Here is a 7,576-nt window from a genome sequence, read left to right as displayed (position 1 = left end):
TTTAGCGCCTCTGGTCAAAGATTTGCTGCCTTGCCTCCTGTCCCTGGAGGTGCTGCACTGGTCCCAGTTGCGCCAGTCTTGGTTCCTGCTCTGGTGCTTGGGGTCCTGACTCCGAGAGCAGCTGTGGCTACGCTTCTGATCCCAGTTCTCTTTGTCCCGCTCTTGTTTATTCTCGTTGAGCTGGCGCTGGAACTCATCGAGTCTCACATGCTGAAGCGGCCCGTGCAGGCCCTGAGAAGCTCTCTCCTCGCCTTGCCGCCTGCCTACTCTGCCCACTTCAGCTACTTCCGCCACTGGCTTCCTAAAAATTTATTTTGAATTTCATGTGAAGTTAGTCCTGTAACTTCCTGGTGCTGAAGGACAGCAGGAGCACTTATGGAACTGTGGGAATGTCCCCACAGTGCCTCTCACTGAGGCAATGGGCTCAGTGTGGTTGGGGGCATGTTTGCCACTCTAGAAAGGTGAAAAGACTGGAGATGCAATGGGAAGCCAGTCACCAGTCTGTGGGCCAATGCACATGCGGTAACCTCTGCCTTTCAGGAACCAGCTGCACACTGGGATCCAGTGGTGAGCAGACCCTCGTCCTGGGGGTGTTTACATCCTGGGACAAGAAAGGGAGAAGCCAAAAGTACCACAGGGACCAGTCATGTCTTCGCCGAGAGGGACACACTGACGATGGTAGGTTGGCAGTGCCATTCAATCCAGAATGGTGAGTCTGAGAACACCAACATGGCAGGTTGATACCTTCAGGGTAAGGTGGGGATCTTGGCCCTGGCTCACCTGATGATGGACTTCCCTGGTGCCACTGGGGCGGGAGGAAAGGAGCCTTGTAGCTACCCATGATGTCCTGCCCCATCCCTGCCCCTGTGGGCTCAGTCCTGGCCCAAGAGGCTGAACACACAGGCACACCCTAAACTCACACCAGCCTGGGGCTCCCTGGTGTGGGTCTTCTGTGGATTCCCTCTCCTTAAGAAGCCACAGGGGGCTGGTGAGATGGCTCAGTGGTCTAAGGCACCTACTTAGAACAAACTAAGCTAAACAAAGCACAGGGACCGCGGTTCAATCCCCCAGCACCACATGCCAGCCCGCCCCGCCCCCTGGTGGGCTGAGCTGGCCACACACACTAAATAAATAAATAAATAAATAAATAAATTAAAAAAAAAAAAAAAAGAAGCCACAGGGTAGGGGGCTAAGGGGAGAATGGACAGAAGACACTTAGCACAGGCTGACCGGCAGCCCAGGACCTGGACAAGTCTGTCTCTGGAAAGCCTCACCCACTGTAAACCAGCAAACCTGTAGTGCATGTGGCCATGAAGGGAAGGGAGAGGAACTGTGCCCTGGCCCAGCCCAGTGCGTTCTGCTACCTCGCCTGCCTGACTGCTCCAGGCACACCTGACCATGACTCGGGTTCCCGACACCCCTAAGCGAGGCCTGACCTTGTGTGCTCCTCCTCCTTTATCACGTCCTTCCCTAAAACAACTGCACCAAGGCATCCAGAAGGGTGCCATGGCATCTGAGGCCTTTCAAGCTGGCCAACTCCAGAATCACTTGCCAGTTCCATCCCAGTTCACCATCTTTCCCATTCTCAGTCTCTCCTCAATAGATCTTCTCCCCAGATCCAGCCCACAGTGGGTCCAGCCACATACAGCGACTGTCTCTGCTCCTGTCTCTGTCTCTCTCACCCCAGGGCCTTTGCACATGTCGTTTCTTCCCTGCCAAGTCAGGAAATCCATTCTAACCTGACCTTGTTCCTCATTCGTCAGGTGCTAGTTGCCCTGGTCCAGGGCCTCGCCATAGTCCCCTATAGCACCCTGGCCCTGCCCAGAGTACAGCATTGACTTTTTCATTAATTCAGTGGCTCTTTACCGAGTACCTGTCCCAAGCCCTTTCCAGCGCGGGGCCTTCACTTGTGCTGTTCCCTCTCATTGGTTTTTCCTTCCGTCCCCTCTTACCTGGCTGGCCTTGCCTTATTTCTCAAGTCTCTTGAAATCTTGTTTCACGGAGGCAGCTTCCCCTTCTCCTCTCCTAGAATCTTGTATGACTTGGGTTATCGATGCCTGTCACCCCCTCTCCTGGGAAGGGACTAGGTCTGTTTTACAGTATTATGCTTTCCGAGGGCCAAGCCTAGCATATGTTGAGTGCTGAGCACGGGCCACACACATGGAAGGGGAGGGAGGGAGGTGTCAGTTTCCCTGGGAGAGTAGGACAAGGACAGGACTTCTGTTCCATGGGTTACTCCAAGTCCTGTGGGGAAGCGTGGAGGGCTCTCATTCAGAAAAACAAAATACAGATACAATATTAGGTGTGAATGTAACCTTAATTTAGTGTGGAAAGTACCACAAATATCACCCACAAGAAAAATAACCCAATTTTTTGTTAATTAGCTTCCTGGCCCACTGCTACATTATGTCCTCCCTCTGTGCTGTTTGGCTGACTACACTTTCATCCCTTTCTCATAGATGATTTTGTAATATTTTCTATATAAAGATAATTAAATCTTTCCTCCAACATCATGAAAATTATATTTATTATTGATGGCTGGAATGCATAAAACATGTGATTTCACAGCCAGACATACTTGGCTATTTGAGGAACTGCTCCAGTTCAATCCCACACCTACAGGAATCTGAGAAATCCCACTTAGCATTATTCCTGTGATAAAAGAAAGATTAGCTGGGTGTGGTGGTGCATGCCTGTAATCCCAGCCCTCTGGGAGGCTAAGACAAGAGGAGCCTAAGTTTGAGTTCTGCCTGGGAAACTTATTGAGACTCCATCTCAAATAAAAATATAAAAATGGCTGGATATGTAGCTCAGTGTGAAGGCCCTGTGTTCAAACCTCAGTACATCAAGAACAAAAGAAAAAGAAAACCCACATAGCCTATCATTATGTCCCTGCATGTTCCGATATATTCCAGCATAGGTGACAAGGTATATCAAGTCAGAATGGAAGCCTGAGGTTGTAATTTTGCTCATCTGATGAGCGGAAGAGCTTCCCACAGGCTGGCCTTTGGCTTTGTGTAATTTAGACCTAGTTTCTCCGGCACTACCCACAAACTGCAGTGCGGGACTCCACAGGATACTCTTGAGCCCCGCGTGATCTTTGGCCCATTGCCCGTAGGCGGTAGTATTCCCAGAAGCCATTTCTGCAGCAAGAGGGCCAGAGTGCTGCAGCCAGACAGCAGCAACTGCAGCTCCCCTAAATACATCCGTGAGACCTCAAAGCCAGTTGTATCCTCAGCTCAGTTTCTCTCAATCCAGAACCCAGAAACTCTGAGCCAACTTCAATGCCAGTCAGCCTGAGGGGACGTCTGAATGGAAAGAGGTGGCAGTCACAAGTGAATGTGGTCAAAATAGCTGACCTTTGCAAATTTTCAAAAACCCACAAACCCATGAGCACATTGCTGGCCTCAGGGGTAGGCCCTGCAGCTAGCTCACACTGCACTAACCTCGTGATAAATCTGCCCCTGATGGTAGCTTGCTCGTTAACGTTTGTCCATGATGCCATACCTGCCACATAGTAGCTGCTTAGTAAATGCATGCAGAGTAAGGGCTGCCGGGCTTCATCCTCAGGGGCATCTCTTCCTCTATGGTTTCTGTTGCCTTGTGTCAAAGCTGGCACTCATGGGAATGAAAGTGCACGTACTGGAGGCTGTGAGGGGGGAAGAAGCCCGCCTAGTGGGCTAAGCTTTCCTGTCCCCTCAGCTGGGCCAATAAGCCAACACTGACACGTGCGCTGCCCTCATTAGCAGGGAAGCTGCCCTGGCTGCCCTCACGAGGTAATTCTAATTGGCTCCAATCAGGGAGAGCCAGGTCTGGGCTTTATTAACAGTGACAGCAGCTCTATGGATAGAAGAACAGGTAGAAAGGTCACATTGGAAACACCATTTCCAAGCGCAGAGTAATTACAGACAGAGCGCATCTGGCTTCCCTAGCTAGGCAGAGGAGTCTTTATTTATCCGGGCCCGCTGTGGGGGGCCTTCTGGTTTTCTGCTTGCATTTTCTTTCTTGTGAGGGAGTGGCCTTGGGGATCCCACACATATTTTTCTTCACAGCCTTGGGTCCAGTAAGCAGGAAAAGTTTGGAATCTCAAGGAGTGGGCACAGGGTCTCTAGTGATGGTGATTAGAATCTAAAATGTGGGATAAAAGGGTTGCTGTAGTTTTAGATGAGAGGGAGGCTCTGGAGGGCTACGAGTTCATGTCCAAGTGGACAAGACCCATGCGCTCCACATTTCCTCACTGGCAGGTGGCATGTCCGGCTCCACCCTGCCCCCTCCATGCCAGGGCTGTCTCTGCCTGTGGCCCGCAGCCCTGGGCTCATGGCTCGCTACAGGACTCAATGCAGCATCTTTCTTATTTACTGAGTCATCTGCCTTCCGAGAGAGAGTACCCACTCCTCCAATGCACAGGCTTATTCCCCAGCTGGATCAGAGTTAATTGACTGACCAAAGCAAGGGAATGGGAGCCTTCTGTGAGCAGGTGAACCCATGCAGTAGCGCTTTACAGCAGCAGTTGTATGTTAAGGTGGTAACATTTGGCTTTGGAGTCAACATGTTCAAATTCCAGTTCTACCACTATGTCAATAAGAACTAGTGTGGGCTAGAAATGACAGAAATTCCCAAACAATAGTAACTTCAATGATATAGATGTTTATTTCTCTTCCATGTAAAAGCCTGGACATGGTCACCTCATCAGGAGTCTGAATGGTCAAAATAGCTGAGCTTTGCAAAGTCACAAAACCCCATGGACACAGTGCTGGGCCCAGAGCTGGGCCTGGTGCTCACACTTCACTTACCTCCTGAAAAACCTGTGATCACCGAGTCAGAGTGGGCCTGGCTTTGTGGAGTCCTGCGAGACCTAGGTCCCTGCAACTCCTGGCCCTGGTTCCCTCCTGGCTCTGGCTGGCTGCACTCCAGCTGGGCTGTCACATGGGCATTCCACCCGCAGGAATGAGAGAAGCCTGAGGATTCCAGGAAGCTGCACGTGCCATTTTTGATTCCCTGTATGTTCAGAGGTCAGTCACATAAGCACACACCTTGCTTCTACAGAGCCTCAGGAATGCAGCCTAAACTCTGGAAGGCCACATGCCCTCCTGAAAATGGGGCCTATTATACTACAAGGGGGAAAAGCTGGGCTTGAGAGGAAAATAGTTTCTGCCGTACTCACTAGCTATGTCACTTTGGGGATATGAAGCAGGCTTTCTAATTCTCAGGCTCTTCATTCAAGAGCCAGAGGAATGCAGGCAAACCCCTTACTAAAATGCCTGGCATCTGCTGAGGGTTCAGCTATTATTGGTTTGCTTTGTTTGTGGCAAGGCCAGCAGGAAGGGGTGTCCCTTGCCAGGAGGTTGTCAGCCTCAGGATCTGAGTCAGCTGGTAGAGCCCTTCAGTCCTGGGCCTTGGGGTTAGTTATTTGACTTTTCTGTGTCTTGGCTTTCTCATTTATAGAAGAGGGGTAATAATAATAATAATCCTTTTTTCATAGGGTTTTGGTGAGGATTATTTGAGATACTGTGTATGTCACAGGTACTAATACCTAGCCATAAATAAGCTGTAAGTGCTCTTTGCTTCTGTTGTTACAACTGAGGACAAACCCTGAGTGACCTTGAGATCCACCAAGTACAGGATGTTGGAGGCTCCGGTAGGATTCTGTCTCCCCACCACACTCCAAAATTCAAATAAATTCAGATCATTCTAAGGGGCGGGACTGATGCAGTAACCAGGAGGCAAGAAATGAGCTTGGCTTGCTGTGGCTGCATTAATATGCTTGCATTTTGAACTCTCTCCAAATAGAGCTGACCTTAAAAGCAGCGGGAGCACCCTCTGCCTCCCTGCTTGCTTTCATTTCCCAAAGCTGTCAGCAGTTCTCATCTCGAGGGGGCTTTTCCCCAGAGAGCCAGGCAAGCTCCAGAGCCAGGAGTCCCAGTTGGCACCACAGGCAGCAGGGTGGGTGGAAGGCAGAGCTGAGCTGCCTCAGGGCTGGGACTGCCTGACCCCAAGGCAGAAGTTGTGGGGGTGGGCGGGTAGGAAGTGACAGCATGGGGTCAGCCAGACTGCAGCTTGATGTAACCAGCAAAACACCCCATTTCCCTTGTGCGTGGGCTCCTGGGGTTGGCGACTAGGTCCACAGAGCACCACAGATATTCATTCTCGGGAGGCCCAAGGCTCAGAATGGTGACAAGACTCGGGCACTGAGGGTCCCTAAGAAGCTCGTTGTTAGTTTTGCTTTAGCAAGAGCCAACCTGGGATCCTCTGCCATTTACCCAGTGTGTTCACAGCTACACCTGAGGGGCAGGGCATGCTGGGCCAACGAGAATGAAGGTATTAGCGCTGGCCCTTGGGCACCCGGGTGCCATCCCATGTGGCCTTTCCGTCAGAAGGCGGTTCCATCAGTCTGTGTGGCCCGCCGAGAGTAGCTGTGGGGCAGCTCTCCTGTAAACAGCCCACCGATGATGCCTGAGAACGCCAGCTAAAGCAGACTCCTCCTCTGCAGTGCGCAAGAAGGAGTGAAAAATTGGAAACAACCTAAATGACTAAGGAAAGGAGAGCAGTTGCGCACATGACAGTCCCATCGCTTGGAAGGTCATGAAGTAGCCATTGAACAGTAGCAAAATTCCACATTTGAGGGGCTTGAACGACTGACATGCCTTTTCTCACAACTGTGGAGGCCAGAAGCCTGAAGATTAAGGTGGCAGCAGGGTTGGTTTCTCCAGAAGTCTCTCTTCTTGGCTTGTAGATGGCCACCTTCCCTCTGTGAGCATCTGTTTCCTAATCTTCCATGAAGACAGAAGCCATGTTGGATTAGAGCCACCCTAATCACCTCATTTTAACTTAATTACCCTCTTAAAGACCCTGCCTCCAAATACACTCATGTTCCGAGGCCCTAGAACTTCTGGCTTCAATGTAGAAATTCTGGGTAACGCAATGCAGCTGGTAACAGCAATATAAATGTTTTTTTGAATTTACCCAGGACTGCCTGTGATGGCGCTTAGGACCCAGCAGGAGACCGGTGACCAGAAGAGGCAGGAGGAGACACGTGCCAAGACTCTGCGCTCCTCCCTGCTGGCTCTGGGCTCTGATCTTGCAAGGCCAAGCTGCCTCTGGCCTCCTTTAGCAAATAAATGAGCTGTCTTCCTTTTGGCATGGAACACTTTATTGTAGGAAAGAAGTTGTCAAATAGTAACTCGGGGAAAGCAGATGCGCACAGGCTGTGGGTTATTTGCCTTTGTTGCGTATGTGAGAGTTTCCTGGAATACCCCTCCAGGCCCTGAGGGGAGCCAAAGGATAATTAAGCATCATAATTGACCATCGGGAGGCCAGGTTGCTTTTCCTCCCAGTTCTCTCCCAGTATTTGCTTGCTGGGAAAGGTACTGGGCCAACATTGATCAGAGGCCGTCTTGGTGCCTCAGGCTGCTTCAGGCACAGGAAGGAATGTACTGCTTGGCTGGGTCTGTGTAGTAAAAGCAGGCAGTGAACACACAAGGAAGGGAGAGCTGAAGGGCAGAGGCCGGAGAATAGGCCGCTGGTAGGTCAGCCGGGTGCAGCGCAGAGACCACAGCCTCAGGACAGTGGGGTGGAG

At 51.0% G+C, this 7,576-nt stretch overlaps 1 pseudogene; it reads right to left on the bottom strand.

Annotated features, from left to right (window-relative positions):
• Positions 1 to 3,505, bottom strand: part of LOC101587894 — a 4,859-nt pseudogene extending 1,354 nt beyond the window's left edge.
• Positions 3,506 to 7,576: the final 4,071 nt, after the last annotated feature.

This window comes from Octodon degus, unplaced genomic scaffold (assembly GCF_000260255.1).
Source record: "Octodon degus isolate 3935 unplaced genomic scaffold, OctDeg1.0 scaffold00140, whole genome shotgun sequence".
Lineage (NCBI taxonomy): Eukaryota > Metazoa > Chordata > Mammalia > Rodentia > Octodontidae > Octodon > Octodon degus.
Note: the sequence above shows the minus strand (reverse complement) of the source record. Positions and strands in the feature narration are given on the sequence as shown.